General features: G+C 53.5%; 1 protein-coding gene across 2 annotated transcripts in view; it reads right to left on the reverse strand.

The window, feature by feature from the left end:
- Positions 1 to 7,490: 7,490 nt before the first annotated feature.
- FOXO3 (forkhead box O3) overlaps positions 7,491 to 18,478 on the reverse strand; it is a 110,718-nt gene continuing 99,730 nt past the window's right edge. For both annotated transcript variants that reach the window (XM_075554691.1, XM_075554692.1), the window contains one exon: positions 7,491 to 12,035. The gene's annotated coding sequence lies outside the window, so the exon portion shown is untranslated. The remainder of the gene's footprint in view (positions 12,036 to 18,478) is intronic.

The following is an 18,478-nucleotide window of genomic DNA, read 5'->3' on the forward strand; positions in this document are numbered from 1 at the left end:
GTCCTAAGTGCTGTCTGCACACGATCTCCTTTAATCCCTACAATAACGCTATCAGATAGGGTTATTATGATCAATTCTGTTAAGCAAAGGAGAACTTTCAGGCTCATGGGTTGAGAAATTTCCCTACAGCCTCACAGGCAAAGCCAGCATGCCTACCCATTGGCTTCTGTTTCTTTTTTCTAAAGCTTGAGATCTTAACTATGGACTTAACAAATCGATGTTAAAATACTGTGTGAATAAACACGTAGGGAGTTGGCATGTATTACCTCAAATCCTCCTAAGAGTCCTCATGGGAGGGATAATTATTGTCCCTGCCGCTCCCCATGAAAGGGACAATGTCACGGATACTCAGAGAGGATGCAGCCCCGTGACTGTGTCCCACTCCAAAGTCCGCACGCTCCTCCTCACGGGGCGAGAGATGCTGTGAGCCCTTGTCTACATGTCCTGCCAAGAACTGGTTTCCCAAAGACACATTTACACATGATGCTAATGTGCAACCACTGTAAAAGTGACATTGCCTTAAACAGTTAAGCAAAGAACCTAGTTGTACAGAAGCAGGCCTGAGTGGACAGGAAACTGTCTCCCTGCCCCAGAGGTGGAAGTAGCCTGGGCAGAGCCAAGCCTGAGGGGAGGGGCAGCCTGAATTTTCCACTCAGGGAGCTACAGCGCAGCAATCAGGAGCTTCAAACCATCCTAGTCATTTTTTCTTTAATTCAATTCTTCCCCCAAGCATCCGACAGGGCCACAAGTGTTCCCAGGGCAGGGAGGCACGTGTTGGAGAAATGCCATGTAGAACAGAGGGGCCTGAGGGCTTATGTCCGTCTGTCTCTGTCTCTGTCCCCCTTTCATATTCTCTCTCTCTCTCTCTCTCTCTCTCTCTCTCTCTCTCTCACACACACACACACACACACACACACACACACACACACACGAGACCAAGTATACCAGGAGCCAGTTTTCCTTCACTGCAGGGGTGAGGTCTGTGTGCTCCCCAGACTAGCAGAGAATTGCAAGTCCCCCTGGACAGGGCAGGGGCTCCCCTGCCCTGCCACTTCCCAGGACAGAAACTGGAGAAGGCCACATTATCCCCAGCGGCTTACAGGGCTAACACCTGGGGCAGGGTGCTGCTTCCTCTGAAATGGGCTCCACAGATCCAGAGACTCTTCCCTCCTCCTGCTCTACCGCCCTGTCAGTTCCCCCTTCCATCCTTCTAGCCCCAGCCCCCTAGGATGCACCCTCCACCTCAGCTGCCACCCCCAAAGGGGTGTGGCTTTGGAGGCCCTGGGGAATAGGGAGGGTTGGGGTGGGGTGGGGTGTTGCAGCAAAGAAGAATGAACCTCAGCGCTCACAATGGAGTCTGCTTCAGTGTCCCTTCTGGGAAACAACTGTCTTAACTGTTGCCAGCTGCCTGCCTCACCATGGTGCACGGGCTGCCATTTGTAGTTCATGATGCATGGGCTTCATGTCTTCCACGGGAAGGGTCCTAGCTGCCCCTGTGTTGGCCCCAACTCATGACACCCTTTTGGACCACACGGGGAAACGACGTCCGGGCGTATGCCACCCCCAGGTTTGGTTGTAGAGTAGGCCGTAGCTTTTCATGCGTTGATTTTTCAAAAGTGGGTTGCTAGGCTCTTTCTTCCTAGTCTGTCCTAGTCTGGAAGCTCCACTGAAACCTGTCCAACATCACAGCAACACGCCAGCTCCCACTGACACAGGGGGGTGGCCGCATGAGGTACACTGGCCAGAAAGCGAACTTGAGTCTTCTGCATGGGAGATGGAATTCTACCCGGGGACCACCGCTGCCCCCAATGACTCTCAAGCATAGAGTGCTAACAAAGCGGACTTTGCAGATGGGGAAAACGGGGCTCCGAGGGAGCATCCTGATTCACCAAGGTCACCCAGCACCTGGTGGCAGAGCCAGAACGAGATGCCAAGTCTTCCGCCCTTTCCAGGTGATAGTGATCTTGTGGTAAATGGACCATGGGCATGGCTGCTGCCAACAGGTCTGAGAACACTGGAGAAAACTAGAGCTGGAAAACCTCACTGGTTGCTTACCTTTTCTGTCGAATTACTACGCCAATTAAGTACACTGGGACTCAGGACAGTGTCAGGTTAATTTTATATTATGTGTTCATATGATTTAAAAGAAACCCTAGAGCGCAGGCTAAGGGGAAGTGCACAGAGGACAAGCTCTGTGATGAAGGGCTTGCTCGAGAGTCAGATGGGACGCGATGGCAGGGAGTTTGGCTTCGACTCTTTCCTGACTTGCTGGAGGGTGAACCCGTGTGGAGGGCGCTCCTCCAGGGATCCGTGGAGTCCCTGTCCCTTAAAGTAAGAAAGGCAGCTTTCTGTTTCCATCTTGTACACGAGATAGCGGAGGCCCAGCGAGGGCAACCGACTCGCCGACCTGGTGAATGGTTGCGTCTCTTCCCAAAGTTTGAGTTTCCTGTCCTATTCCAGGACGCTGGTCCCCGTCCCTGAGGAGACGGAGCACCTTATTCAGGGACTCCGCTGGCCCATCTGTGACAGGCTGCCTCCTCCTTCTGTGTTCCCCAGGAGAAGCCCTGGAGGCAGGGGTGGGCGTGCGTTAGCAGGGGGGTGGCTCAGGGAGCACACCCCAGCAGGTTGGAGCTGTTCCCTGGGAGGAGCAAGTTCTCCCACTTGGGCGCAGCCGTGGCGGGGCCCCAGCTCTGCTCCGACGGCTGGGAGGCTTGGCAGGGCCCTCGTGGGCCAGGGCCTGGCTCAGCCCAGGGCAGCTCCTGGTGCCCAGCCGGGCTGCGCTCCAGCGGGTTGTGCAACCCCGCTATGAATAGGTCCGGCCGTGGGGTTTGGGGCCAAAGAGACCAGACTCGTTTCCTACGGGGTGACAGCTGCCCTCTGGAATTCTGGGAGGTGAGGCAGCACAGCTGTGTGAGGTCAGGCCGCTGACCCCGAGGCTGGGCGTTCCCAGCTGGTGGCGTGAGGGGCGGAGCCCGCGTGGCCAGACTGGACGGACAGGTTGTGCGGCGCCTGAGTGCGCAGCGCGCAGGTGGACAGCTCCACTCGGAGCCCCGAGGGCGCCTCCTCCCTCTTTCCCAGGTCACCCCATTTCCGCCCCTCCTCTCACCACCTTGGTGTAGATAAGCGTCATCTCAGAGATGAACTTTGAAAGGGGAGGCATGCTGACCAAACTGCATGTTTAAAAAATGAAATCAAACGGGTGTTCCGGTGAAATTCAGTTTGGAAGGGACGGGCTTTCAATGTAAAAATACGGAAAACACGAGGTTGGGGGAGAGCAGGCATTCTCAGCTGTTGATTTTGAACGGTACGAGTTGACAGTCCTCGTGAAAATGACCAAGGCGCATGCCCTTTGACCTGGCAACTCCGCGTTTGGACAAGGATCTTGGGGAGGTTCTTGCACCTGGGTGAAACCGGGGATGCTCCAGGTTATTCGCCGCAGCCATGCTGTAGTGACAAGTAAGGTGACAGCCCAAGGTCCGGCGTCCATCACGGTCACTGAATTGGGATACACCCGTCCGATGGAAACACGATGCAGCTCCCCACGCCAGCACGCCTTTCTGTGTCCTCGCCTCTTCTCCGCAGCTGAGAAAACCACCAAGAACGCCAGCTGCCCGAGAGCCAGGCCTCTGTGCCTACCTAACAAGAGGGGGAGGAAGTACCGACTGTAGCTGCGCAAAGATTCTCCAAGGGCCCCAAGACTGAGTGGAACCAGCGTCACTGGGGCTGCAGGGCGAGTGGGGGTGGGGTGGTGACAGCCAGAGGGCAAGGACCGGAGGAAAACATTCCCAATGTTTCCAGGCTTCCTGCCTTCTGGAAAACATTAACGTTCGTTTTAAAATAAAACACAAGATGAATCTGACCCAAAATATCTGTAACCCAATTTCCCTTACACGATGGACATTTGTCTTTCGGGGAAACGTTCCAGCATGAGAATCCTCTTCCCTCTTGGGTGTGCTTTGTGGGAGGAAGTGCCCTGTGCCCACAGCGTTCCCCAGCCTCCTGGCCCCCGCCCACTGCTGGGCTTCGGCTGCACACGGGCTCAGGCGGTCTCAGACTTGGGGTGTGGTGGGTCTGAAGGCAGAATGACCACTGCCCATGGTGGCAAGGAGGTCTCAAGTTCAGGGTCAAGGCCACAATGTCCAAGAGAATTATTTCCATTTTTAGATTTTACTTTGTAGTGCCTCCCAGAGTTTATTTACACTGGTGTGCACCACCAGTATCCTCTTTGCCCCCATCAGTATATAAAGTTATGTCGAAGAGCAACAGAGAGATATATGAGCATGTTCTAAGTATAGCCTTATGGTTCATAAAAACGACTTATCTTGCCTGAAAATACTATTTTAACACATAGGTAATATTCCTTTATACCAATTATGTAATTTCTACACTATGATTTTCAAGATGTTAATAGAGGGCAGTTATGGAAGCTGCAAGCTATGAAGGTCAGATTCGCACTGATCCTGTTCCTTCACCTAGTTTCTTCACGAGTTCCATTCTACTCCCAGGATCCTTCCCCCATCTTGATAGCTTCTTTGGACCCAGAGTGCAAGCCAACCTTGCCACCTCAGCTCTGGAGAAAAGGGCATTTCTAAAATGACACACTCACCTCAGGACATGACAGGAGTATACAGGCACTGAGCAGTTGAAAGCCAAAGTCCTTGTCTCCCTACCTCACGTGGCCCTGCCCCTTTCCTTGGGATTTCTTCTAGATCGTGCTTCCCAGCTAGGGCAGCGCATCCCAGGGGGTTCAGTTACTGACCCTTCAGCTTTCAGGGCAGCCTGTAGGCCTTGCGACTGGGATCCGAAGCAGCCTTCTCTGGCATCTTTGCATGTCTATACATAGTTTTTTTCTTTGGGTGCCATTTTGTAAGATGTGTTCTAGAATGACTACTTCTCTCACTCACTCACACACACACACACACACACACACACACACACACACACATTTCCCCCCCCCCCTCATGCCTGAGGGCTACACATGAAGGCCCACTCTGATCGTCACCGCCTGCTGGTTCCAACTCCTCCCCCAGAAAGCCCCAAAATTCTTGGTGTAAAATTTGGTGACGACCTACTTTTCTCACCCAAACCCGCCTTCCTCACGCTCCGGAAGGCCCTGCTCCACTGGTACCCGGGCGTGTGTTGGGGCTTGTCTGCCTCGTGCCATTTTCCAAGGAGCAGTGAGTTACACATTGGGCTCCTCACTCCAAGCCGTTTGAACCCATGTGCTCCCCGGGGAAAGATGAGTCTGTCTGCTCCCGCACAGATGGACAACCTTGGGCAACTGTAGGGAGTTCTACTCTGCCCTACAGGGTCACTATGAGTCAGAACCAACACAATGGCCATCCCTTGGCTTTGGGCCATTGACCTGCAATTCCTCATTTCAGCTAGAAAGTTTGCTCCCTTTCTGCCTTTGCACTGAAATGCAAGGGCCTTGGGCTAACGCAGCTTCTGCTGCTCTCCCCCTCCATCCATGTGCACTGCATTCATGGGCTTCTCTCAGGATTACCTGGGTGTTTCGAGTCAGCTCCTGTGGGCCCATCTCCCCAGACAAGTATACTATTACCTGGTGCAAACTGGTGCTGGTGGAACGGATGTTAAGATTCATAGGGGGTTCTGTGCCAATATGAAATGGAAACGGAATTATTTCATGTGTGCCTGGCACTTCAGAGGAGGGAGGCAAAATTTTGAGTCATGACCTATGTGATAGGGGTCCCAGCAGGATAGTTGTTACATGTTGGGCTGCAATCCGCAAGGTCCCAAGTTTGAAACCACCAGCTGTTCCAAGGGAGAAAGATCGGACTTTCCACGCTCACCAAGTGACACCTGGGACCCAGTCCTGTAGGGTCGCTGTGAGTAGACATCTCAATGCAGTGAGTTTTCATTGTTGTTGACCTGTGTGATCTGCTCCATCCCTCCCCTCATAGCTGTCTCCTTCCTTTTCTAAGTCCCGGGGGAATGGTGTGGCAACGGTGGGATCTGGCAGCTTTTACCACACTACCCCTCCTCCACACGACACGTGCAAACACAATCTGATTTGGTTCAGGCCTCAAAAATGACCAAAGATCTTCCTGTTTTAACTTCCCACTCAGGAAACTCTGAGCGACGGGATTGTTCCCTCCAGCTCGGGGTCAGGCCCATGGAAATGGAAGCACAGCTACAGCGGGGGCCCCTAGTGGCTTCTTTCTCCACCCCCCCCCCCCCTACACTTCAAGTACACTCTGCCCTCATTCCCTTCAGGGCAGGGCTCTACAGCCCACTCCCCCATCCCATCACCATCACCCTTTTCCCCCAGTGACGATGGGTGAGTAGGGGTGCTTGGCAGATAGGCGGCTATAGAACCTGCCTTCCTCCACCCCTGCCTCCTTGCTGTGAGGCGGGTGGCTTCCCAGATGCACACTACAGAGGTCTCCTCTGGCTTAACGTGTGGCCCTCACTGCTCGAACATTGGCATAATCGCCTAAGGGTTTTCCAGATCAACTAGTTCAAACTCTTCCTTTTGAAAAATGGTGAAAGCAGGGAAATCTCCAGGCATGGGTTCTTTGTGTCTCGAGGTGGAGGAGAGATTAGAGTCTAAACTTCACTAGGGCAGGGCAGGGCCCGGCCGGCTGCCACCGATTGACTTAGTAACTGCAGATGGTTAACTTTGGCCTTTGAGTTTCTACTTGGTTTGGGTTGATCGCTGGCAGCTGGTTTCCATCTTCAATCTTGGGGACAACAGAATCAAAGTGGTGGGGTTGGGAAGCTCCAGCGAAATGCTCTCTCTGGCATGGCTTTGGTATTAAAAGGTAGGGAAAGTACTTAAAGTGATGGCAGGGTAAGTTTACAAGAGCATACACTCCTCCACCAACACAGAATTAACCCAATGGGCGAGCTTAAACAAACCTTTCTTGACCTGGAGGGCCCACTGTGTTGCTGGGGACCTTAAATCCCATTCCAGGGGCTTTCTAGAAGCGGAATCATTTTTATAGCCTATTACAATGAAAAACCCACAGTCCTGGCTACTAGCCGTTTTACAACAGGGTGGCCTTTCCCTGCCATCACCGAGAGCCCTTACTGTACACAGAGATCATTGACACAGTTGCTACCTGGGAGGCTGGAGCATGCGTGTTTGACTTTCGATGTGCCGGAGGGCAGCACCGATGACTGCTGTCCATGGGCTGGGTCACGTGGCAGGTCAAAGCTGCTGACACTCTGAGAAGACAGAGTCTAGACCCCGCCTCTGGGGAGCGTGACTCAATGCACACCAAAGTGGCTCTCTGCCACCGCGAATAACAGCATACATTCACTTTTATTACATTGCCCGTGGAGGTCAAAAGTAAGCTGGGGAAATGTTTACTAGGTTCATGTAGTGTATGGATCTCAGGATAGAGTCCCTCAGCTCTGTGCCCGGCCAGCCTGGGAGTAAATTACATAGGAAGCCTGGGAGATCCACTCAGCTGCTTCACTCGTTGGCCTTGAAGATGGATGGGAAGGACAAAAGGACTGCCTGGTAGAGTGTCATTAATGCTTTATTTACATGCGTCACCATTTCTTTTACAAACTAGATTACGGTTTTTAGGTGGGATACACAAAGCAGTATCTACAAACACCAAAGAGAAGTATTGTATCTCGATTTCACTTGGAAAGGGGAAGATTCCCAAATCAAACTGATTTTGATCCTTGAGAAGAAAGGTGGTAGAGTTAAGTCATGGCCACTGCGGTGAGGCAGAATTCTCAGTCAGAATGCAAGAAGGTAGTGTTCGCGTTCGGGGAGTGGGGAAGGGCGGGGTTACTTCAAATCAAAGTGTGACCGGCTATTTGACTCTTCTGGGCTGGACAAAGGCCTGACACCAGTGGGATGGATTTACCCCTCATTGGTATGGGGTCTGAGCGAGAAATTGAAACAGGTAAGACAGTGAGTAGCACAGACTGTCTACAGATGGGTTTTTTTTTGGGGGGGGGTGTCTTGTGTTAGTCATGCAACTTCCCCCCCTTAAAAAATAAACATGTGAAGCAAAAATGCGCAATACACTTGTTTTTCATATAATAGTAACTTAATTTTTCTGGTCCTCCTTCCCGTCTGGTTCCATTCCCCAGGTATATGGGGAGCTAGGACAAGGGTCTGAGAGAAGACGGAATGCCGGCAGTGGGATCCGAGAGCGGAAGGAGGGAGGAGAGGCGCACCGTGTTCTGAGGCTACAAACTCTCCTGGAGTGTGGCCGAGGCCGTGCCAGCAGTCCGTCATTGGACAGAGACGTGGGCCAGCAGGATCACAAGAGGAAAAAACATTCCATCATTCAAATGGCATACACGCTACCCACCCTCCGACTGAGATCAAACGTTCACACTCCTTTTCTGTTATGTGGGCATCTGCTTCTAGGTCTTGTTTCACACACACGATTTCGCAAGGACGCCAAGTTCCCCTCCTGTGCTCCCCCCCACGTCCCCCAGTCGCCCGAGGCAGCTTGCTTCTTCAAACCTCTGTATCAGATATTGCATATATTATATAAAAAGAAAAATTCTTTCGCAACTTTTTCTTTAGAACTTCATAGACATTCCCTTGGACATAACAAAAAAGCATCTGGGGCCATTGCTGAGTCAGGTCTCGCTCGTCCCGGCCAGCCCTCAGCAATGGCCATGGGCCATGGCGGGCTCACTGGCTGCTTGCCCCTTGTGGGTCTCCCCAACGTTCAAATGTTCACTATGTGTCAAGTGAGGCTCATCAGGCAGAGGTGAAGTAGGTCCTTGCCATGTGTAAACTATGTATGTACGCATTAGGAAGCCCCCAGGAGAAAAGCCAACACCAGAAACAACAAGCCCAGAGCTCGCCTTCCACCACATTCGGGCCTCACCTCCCCACACTGCTGAGACGGTTAAGAGAGTGTGTTTCAGTCAGCTTGAGACTGCAGAGGCTGCAAGAAAGCAAATCAGCCTCAGGCCCGCCCACAATTAGTTACTGGTGCCCCCAGCCCCTGGCCGCCTGACCCTCACACCGGGCACCGAGGGCTTTCAATAAAGCTCTTTCCTCACTTTGGTCAGAGGCATCCACCCCTGGGGCCACAGAACATCAGGGTTCACACCATGTTTCCAGCACTAGTTTCTACTCTGCTTCTGATTTCCGACCAAAAGGCAGCCAAGCTCCCAGGGCAGCTTCTCGGGTACTCAGCAGGGCTCACTCATCTCCGTGGCCAGCCCCCCCCCCCCCCGAGGCTACCAGGGGTTCCGCTGAGACACTGCAGATCAGAAAACTCTCTCAGGGACCGGTGACACCCACAACAGGACACTGAAGCAGAGGGCTCAAGCCACCCGTTCCTGGTACGCCTGCCATAGGAGCTGGCTGGTCTCCAGGAGACTGGTTTTCCTTGTGAGCGGCCAGCTGAGGGGACAGGAGGCTGAGAGGGGGGTGTGAGGCCATGACCTGGAGGGGCTTAACTATTAGGTTATTAGAAGCTTAATCCACTGTGGGGCTGCTGTGGGGCTGGTGGTCTCGTGACACTGAAGTTGGTGTTCGGCTCTGTCTGGAGGTGCGGCTTGAGTTACTGAACACAAACCAACGCAAACCAAGAACAAGGACCACTGCCCTGCGGGGGCGCGGGTCTGCTTGGTGGCGGCCGCCCTGCTCTCACCTGCGTGCCCTGTCTCAACTGTGTTAAAGGAAATTATCACGCGGTTCTGTAGGCAAGCACTTGAGCAGGAGCGAACAAAGGAGATGCCACAGCTCTGAAAGGAAGTCAGCATGTTTAAGGGGAGACCTATTCGAGGCTTGCCTTCCCCGCTCCCGAAGCAGCTCCCCGGGCCTATGAGATGGTGAGGGCAAACGCAAGTGCGTCCACTCGTTCTCTTAAACCCGGAGGAGCGCTGATCAGGGCCCTCACTTCGATGGCCTTCTGAATTTGCTGCGTACCCCCCCCCCCCCTGCTGCCAGTGTCCCCACTTGCATCCCGTCCTGGAGCAGCAGCGTGGGAAGCCAGAGGCGGGACAGGACAGTTCTGTGCAGAGGGCAGACGGCTTCAGGGTCAACCGAGTGACTCGCATACATTAAAAGAACATAGGAAGCTCGCTGGGCTCACCAACCAGCAGACCACGGGAAGAGGATGCATATTTGAACAAAAGTATACATACTTTTAAAATGAAGATTATAAAGGGGTAGCAGTTTAGAAAAAGGCAATATGCTACAGGGCTACTATGACCACAACTGCACAAGAATTTACAAGAGTCCGTGAGAGGCAGGGTGAACCCAGCAGGACAACCCGAGCAGGCGGGAGCGACGCGGGACAAGACCAAATGGAACTTGCCTTGCGCGAGGAGCGGTTCTCACCCCCAGCGGAGTTAGAAAGCAAAGGTGCACGAGGGGACCCCTGGCGGATGGTGTACAGGGGAGGTGGTGGTCTGTCCTTGTTGGTGGGAAGGGGGTGTCACTGCCCACTGCACCAGCAAGAACTCATGCGGGGAAGTCTGTGTGCCTAAGGCCCATGCATAATGTCCCGTTTTATACTGTACATGATAAAACAGAGCTGTACACTGATATGCCTAGTGCTTTTTTTTAATGCAAAGAAAAGAGTCTTCTTATATCACTTTGGAGGAGTCTGCATATGCGGTGCTAGTCAGAGTGCCGTTATACCAGTTTCATATGTACCAAAGGTGTCCCCAACTCGTCTCTCTAATCAAGGAGGGATCACACGTTCCGGGTTAAACAGAAAGCACCTATACAGCACCATACTTCGCAAAAATAAAACAAAATGAAATGAAATTCATAGAAGCTGTAAAGTTAAAAAAAAAAAAAGTTTCAACTGCCCTACCTTGCACTTTCAACGGAATCATTTGTACAATGATAATCTAAGTTTATCGATCTACTTTTTAAAACCCAGCTTGTACGCTCACTTCCTCTCCCTCACACGCTTCCAGGAAATGGGTTATACACAGCTAGGCTGTGACATCATCACAGCGGGGGCTGTGACATCATCACGGGGCTTGCAGGCAGGGGCGGACTGAGAGCTCCCTCAGCATTGACTTCACCTGGCCATCTCTTCTGCACTGGAACACCAGCTACTTTGTTTTCTGCTTTCTCCTCAGAAAGAAAGACCACCGCCACTAAATCCGTTGGTGGCGTTTGGCAACGAGGGGACTGCTAAGCTGATTTCTTTCCTGCAGGGAGCTCCTCTCTAACCAGCAAACCAACACTGCTCACTGTCGGCTGAGGATACTGACAGGAAGGTGTGATCACAGGCCCTGCCAATCTGGCAGTCACAGACTGGGCGCTGGGGGTGGGTGGGAGCTGAGGGGCTCTCACCTACAGACCACCGTTGCTCAGAACTGGATCTACACTGGGTTGGGTGCTAGGCTTCATTCCATTTTCCAATCTATTCAGGGCTCAGCCCCGGAGTGCTATGCAGGAGCCAACAATGGTGCCTTTGTTCAGTTTTAAGAAAAGGAGAATTTCCTACCAAACAAAAGGAAGGCGAAACTTCCCCTCTCCTGTATGTAATGGGCTAGTTGATCTAGAGTGGCGAGGGCTCGCTCGGGAGTTCCGGATGCTCACAGCCGGAACGGTGACTGGCTACCACCTTTTCCTTAGGTTTTGAGATTTGCCAGGGGAAGGATGGCTGACGTGTTAACAGAAAAATACTGCAAAGTGAATGCGTGTGTAAAGCCCAGAAAAAGTTGAAAGGAAAACACGGACAAAAACAACATGTGGAACACCCCCCTCCCCCATAGACCATCATCCCAGGAGGGAATGAGGGCCCCGCTCCCCCCCCAGTGTCGCCTCAGGGGTCCACGGTGTGCTTGGGGGGGAGGTGGGTGGTGCCGACTGGGGTGTCCTCCACTGGCAGGTATGTCTCATCCCCTGGTACAAGGAGGTTGTGCATACTTTAGAGAGTTCTGTGCTGAGAGTAAGTGCTTCACCCTGGGTCCGGGGCCAGTAACAGTCTCTGCTGGGTTAGGAAAACGGCGTGGGATTCACAAAGGTGTTCAGCTGTAAATGGTATCACTGTCCACTTGCTGAGAGCAGATTTGGCAAAGGGTTTTCTCTGTAGGTCTTGTGTCAGTTTGCGGGTCTGGAGGAGGGAAAGAGAAAAGTAGAGGTCAGTTATTAGGGCACTCTGGGTTTCCCTTTCACCAGCCTCCTGGCTCCTCATCCACCCCACCTCCAGGCCATTGTAGGATGTGTTTCAAAGGGTCAGAAAAGCTAAGGATGAAACATGGGGATTGCTTACCTTCTTCCTGGGCTTACAGGGTAGAAAACTCTAAGTACCGTAAGTGAGGTGGTTTACTTTGGGAGGTTTACAAAGAAAGGCGCTCCTCTTAGCGCCTATGAACTTCTACAGGTTAGTCAGGCCACAAGGAGCCCTGGTGAGCTGCTAACTGCAAGATGAATTGGTTCCAATCCATCAGTCACTCCATGGAAGGGGGTGGGGGAGGGGGAGTTCTTCTCTGTCCCTGGGTTGCTATGAGTTGGAATTGACTCAGTGGCAGTGAGCTTGGGGTTTTTATTTATTTATCTTGGTTTTGAGAATTGGGCTGCATGTGGCCACAGTGCCCAGAAAAAAAGGAGTTTTTGTTTGTTTGTTTAAAACAAAAAAGGTCTGTGCTCTTGGAGACATGATAGACCTCAAGCCATAAGACATTTTGTTTATGGAAAATACAGCGTTGGCTGTCATGGCAGTTTAAAAAAAGAGATGGCGCTGGGCCAAGGACAGACAGGAACGAGGTGCTGAAGCAACACAAGGGCACGTCTTCGCACTGGCTCCGGTGAACCAGGATGGCAAACACATCAACCAGCCCATAGCACACTTGCTCTGAGGGTCCGCCTCCCCCCTTTGGAAGAGAGATCTTCAGGCTCAACTGGGATTTGCCCCAGTATGCCCCCCACTTCAATCCCTCCTGTGACCCCGAGCTTGCTGGCAGTCTTGCCTTTCCAACAGGAACATCCAGACAGGCTGCAGGGTGTGGCGGGGAACCCAGTCATGGTGACACTGACCCTGGCAGTAGCTGGAATACAAGAATGACTGCAGGTGGAGACACGCAAATGGCAAAAGGTGGCCGTTTTCCTCGGGGCTTCCCTGGCTGGTTTTCTGGAGGTGTTCCTTGCTTTTTCTGGGCTGGACAATGCTATCCTGGCCTACGCAGGAATGGCCAATGGACGTCCCAAGCCTCAGGTCTGCGAGGCACTTAGCCTTAGCCTGGTAAGGTCACTCTGGAGCCGGGCCCGAGGCAGGCTACATATGGATCTTTGAAAGGGGTTTCAGCTTTTTTCCTTCCCAGTAACAGTTCACCAACCACAAACTAACATCACTATGCAATGAGTCATCAGGGGGTTATGGTCCCCAAGTCCCGATCCTGACTTACTGCAAGAGCCAAGGGAGAAGCTGAAAAGTATTACCTAATTCACACCCCTCCCCCAGCTCCCTCTGGTGTTAATTATCCCACTGTGGACACCAGTGCCCAATGGCAAGTTGACACACTCCCCTAAGTCCAGAGGAACGTACAGCCTCCCAGTGCCAGGCCAGCACGGAGCGAAGGTGGGCAGAGAGACCCTTCGACCCCCACCGAGCAGGGTGTCCTTCTCAGCAGGATATGCGGGCACTGAAACTGGAGGCAGGAGGCCCACTGCGCAGTCCCCAGCCTGCGTTCCCTCATCAAAAGGGCCCAGGGTCTTCAGGGAGCCTCTTCATTAAAAGAGAGATGCGCTAATCACCACTCTTTCCCTGACAGTGGGCTGGGACCAGTGACGCCACTGCCCCAGGTCTCCCCGGCAATGGCCCCTGGGGGAGCCGGGCAGGAAGCCGCCCCGCCTTCACACTCGGCTTAGAGGCGGCTCTCGAATACAGGACGCACACATCCATTCACTGCTAACTTCCGCGGAACAGAAAGGCCACTTGCTTTCTTGGTGAGAGACGGAAAACCGATGGTAAAATGCTGTGGAAACAGAGAGGGGGAGCGGGCAAACAGGGACAAGAAATGCCATTGTCCTTCTAAGAGAGACACCAGAATCCTGATCCAGGACCGAGACCAGGGTCAGTACAGCTGGCAGCAGGAAAGCAGTCTTGCCTCCCCAGCGCAGCTCTGACTCCAGCGAGGGCTGAAAGAGCCAAGGGACCACAAGAAGTCAAGAAGCCAGTCACTATCACCACGCTGGGGATGCAGCGATGCTTTCTGGGGCGGGGAGCAGGACCAGAGTCTCAGGGGTTTTGTCTGGGTGTGCATTTTACCTCGCTTAAAGTAGGATATTCTGCGTACATGGGAGGTCTCATGCATCATGCATAGGACTGACGGGGGCTCTGAGAAGCTCCTGAGAAAATCCCATCGCCTCTCAATTCCATTTTCCCCACAGACTTCTGGAAGCCCGTCCGCATGCATCCATGGCCTCCCCGCTGTGACACATAGTAAAACTCTGGGAAAGAACAGGGAGACTACAGCTACAGCTGGTGGGGGGGGGGGGGTTGTAATGTACGACCCTACACTTAAGCCAGGCAATGTGTCCATAATCCCAGTGACCATGCCAATGCTACCCAGCCCCACCAGTGAATTCCGTGGACAGGGAGAACTCCATTGCCCCGCCCCGAAACTAAGTTTGAAACCAGAGAGCATTGATAAAAGGAAAATCAAATGATTAGGCCGGGTCTAAAAATACCCATGCAGCCTGTCATCTGGTCTTGGGCAAGGCGGGGGGGGGGGGCACGTGGCAAGTCCCTCTGTGATCTTGGCATCTGCAGGGAAGGCAAGTTTCTGCCTAATTATCTCCACAAAAAATCGCATGATGTTCTAAGAAAGGGAAAAACTCCCTCACCCCCCCCCGCAAAAAAACCCCAACGCCACACAAAACATAAACAACCCCAATCAACTTTAATCTGAAAATAAAACACAAAGACTCCTTCTGCTGTCCTCCCACAGCTTAACTCTGCCCAGAAAACTCGGGATTTTTCAGCAGCACTTCTCAGCCTCTCCACAGGGAAGGCAGGCTCGGGATCCCCACACCAACCTTATGCGGACAAGAGAGCCACCATGGCAGGATGAAGCCCCCCCCCTCCCCCTGTTACACAAGCCCTCGGAGGTGGGGGGGGGGAACGGGGGCTCCCAAGTGGAGTGTCAGAAGCTGTCCGAAGTGAGGTATGCCTGAAAAGCTCAGCGACAGTGCAGCGCCCTGCTCCTGCCTCTCGGGAATTACTTTTCCAATCCCGGAGCTCGATACACTGACCACGGCACATGTAGGCGGTGACCCCATGTCCCCTCCGTCTGACAGGGAGCTCCACGTAGCGTTCAGAGTAAACCCCGACGGAGGAGCATCCACCAAGGCTCTTGAGGTTGGTGTCACCTCAGGAAGTCAGTACTGTTGAGGGTCTGGGGTTACGTTATCACATGTGGTCTGAGCTTCAACATGGAGTTCCTCTTCAGGAACAGGGCAGAGTAGAACTGCTCGGTGGGGTTTCTCAGACTCACGCATCTTCCTCCTTCCTGCAGAAGGGCTGGTGGGCTCCAACCTCAGACCTACCCACTAGCACCCAAGCACTGTGCCACCAGGGCGCGCTCCGAAGATTCAACATGGTTACTCCTGCAGGAAAGGATGCAGCTTCCTCTGCCATCTTTCCTGCACACCCACCACCAGGCTCTCCCGCCTGCCTGCAGTCAGGAATCCTGCCTCGCTTCCCCAGTGGAAGTGCTGGCTCCTGGGGCTCACCCTTGGACAACAAAAGGCGGCTACAGTTCCCAGAGGTAAAAACCATGACCTGCACATCACAATATTGACATTTCTCTGCGTGTGACCCTATGCTGCAGGGCTCTGTGTGGCAGATTGCTGGGGGGTGGGGGAGGGGCTAATGCCTGGGAGGGTAACGGCCCCCCTTGTCAGGCTGGAATGCCCAGGTTCCTGGTGGGGGGTGGGGGGCAGGACCTGGACACATGACATGCAGTGTTCGTGGGACACCTGGTACCAAGACTAGAAGAAAGGACCCTCCTGAAGTTCTCTTTCTCCGCTCAAGGTGTACAGGGTTCTGAGAGAACCTCCACCATTTTCCAACAGTGATTCTGAGGTTGAAAACTCAAAATCAACTATTTTAAGTTCCATAAATACAGTTACCTGAACCACTCACCCAGTCCACTTGTAAGGACCCAACCAGGACCAGCAGGTGGCTTTAATAGTGGTCTCCAACCAGAGAATGTAAACCAAGGGGGTGGAAGGAGGCGCTCAGTGCAGGCTCCAAGTCAGGCAAAGGGCCCTCCCAAGGTCAATGGCTCGGCTGGGGCTGCAGCTGCTGGCAGCAAGGTAAATCCACACACTGTGTGGCCCCAGCAGCCTCATCTTGCCGTACCTGCACCAGGGCAGCCAGCACCGGGGAGCCCTAGCATGGGGCGCCCCTTCACCCTGGCAGCTGGGCAGTATGTGTGGATCGTGCCTGAGGCCCTCGGGAGACAGCAGGTGGGCAGCCATTCCTCCAAGGGGCCACCTTCTTCTAACAGACCCGCCACTCAACACAGTTTCTGTTCATCCACATATAGGATGGTCTGTCTTGTTTCCCAGGAACCCTGGCAGTGTAGTGGTTCTATGCATTGGGCCGCTACCCACAAGGTTAATAGTTCTAAACCACCGGCTGCTCTGTGGGAGAAAGTTGGGGCTTTTTACTCCCATAAAGTGTTATATTTGAGAAAACCCACAGGGGCAGTTCTATGCTGTCCTATAGGGTTGGCGAGTCTTTAGCTCGGGGATTGCTTTCTGATGATTTCTGAACATACCAAGGACCAGAGTGCCAATCGCAGTAGCATGAACCAGGCGTCAAACCTGACGCCACAGCCCGCAGATTCCCCCCTCCAGCCTTCGGTAGCGGGCCTCGAGTTTCTCCTGAGGAGTCAAATCAAACACTTCACCAAGTCACAAGTAGTGTTTAGTCAAACCAGGACAGGCAGTTTCCATGTGGAAGTACCCTCTGGGGGCTTCTTAACTGAGCCATTTCTATTCCTTAATAAACACATTGGCAAGGGAAAAATGGTTATTAAAAACTAGAAAGTCTAGCATCATCCCTGTGTTATTGGGAAACAAACACATGTGTCATCTACTGGGTCCAGTAGTTCCCTATAAAAACCCCACCCCCACCCCGCCCTTGAGTTGGTTCCGATCCCTGTCGTGACCCTAAGGGGCCGAGCAGAACTCCTGCATCGGGTTTCGCAGACTGCAAATGCCTGGATGCAGGCTGCCTCATCGGTCTTCTGTGGAGCAACCAGTGGCTTTGAACAGCCAACCTTTCCCCATGGGCTAACCCAAGGCCTAACCACCATGGCCAGGGGCCGGAGTGATAGGGTTCGGTTTCAGGCCTGGCTGCTGCTCTCTGGAAGAGGAGCTCCCGGAGAAGGACGATCGTTTTCTCTGGGGTTTCACCCAACATAGAGTTGGACGAGCTCTTCAGAGTGCAGGAGCCAGTCAGAGGAGCCAGTCAGAGGAGGAGCCACCAGCTTTGGGGGGAATCCAAGGCCACGCTCCTGCCAGCATCAAGTGGCAGTCTTTCTGCTGTGAAGAAAGCTCTCCTCGGGAGGGGGGCGACCCTGAGTGGTGTGGGATGGCCTGTAGGGAGGGGCAGGGTAGGGCGATCAGGTGGCCAGGCTCCCTCCCAGGGCAGGAGGCTCTGAGGTAGCTGAGAAGGACAGGGCTGGGCAGGGCAGGGCTGCTCTCCCAGCACCTACCAGGTAGGAGATCCTTGTGGAGGTGCTCCAGGCAGAAGCAGGGCTGGGGAGCTAAACGTCGTCCAGTCTAGTAAATGCCGGCTCCCTCCAAGCCCACAGCACAGAGCGGAGAGCTGCCCCGTGTTGCTCGGGGGATCCTTTCCAGACACTGGGTACCACCTAACATTGATGATGGGAGTTCCCTCTGTTGGTGGAAAAACCACCTCTGCGATGCATGGGTGCTCCCAAAATGGGCAGGCGGAACCTTGGAAGGACAGCCGCTTCATTCGGACGACAGGCAACGGCTGCTCTATCTTTCCAGTGTGCAGAAAAGCAGTCTCTTGCCGCTGCGGGTATTCGGCGGACTTCCTGCATCCGATGCAGCCAGCTCCGACACACTAATCTCCCCAGCCAGTTTCGATCACAATCGACACGCAGTAACTTTAAATAGAGTCGCCAAGAGTGCTAGACAGTATCAGTACTTGGTGAGGCCGACTTTAACCGTCACCCCTTTCTACAGACATGCGGTCTCAGGCTTGGGGGAGCCTGTGCTTTGAGACTCAGCCACACGCAGCCAGGGCAGTGGCAGCATTCTGCTGCACAGCCCACAGCTCCTGCTGCGATTTAGGGCACCAGGACCCTGGTCAACCCACAGCTCTCCTCAGAAGAGGGCAGCCACCCCCACTGCCATCGAGTTGATCCATCTCACCACAGGGAACCCGACAAAGGGTTTCCGAGGCTCTCCATCGGTAACTGGCACAGACAAGCCTCCTCTAGCTCCTGCGTTGCGGCTGGAGGGTTTGAACCGCTGACCTTGTGGTTAACATCCACCACTTACCCTCGGCAGCAG

Source organism: Tenrec ecaudatus, chromosome 7, assembly GCF_050624435.1.
Source record: "Tenrec ecaudatus isolate mTenEca1 chromosome 7, mTenEca1.hap1, whole genome shotgun sequence".
Lineage (NCBI taxonomy): Eukaryota > Metazoa > Chordata > Mammalia > Afrosoricida > Tenrecidae > Tenrec > Tenrec ecaudatus.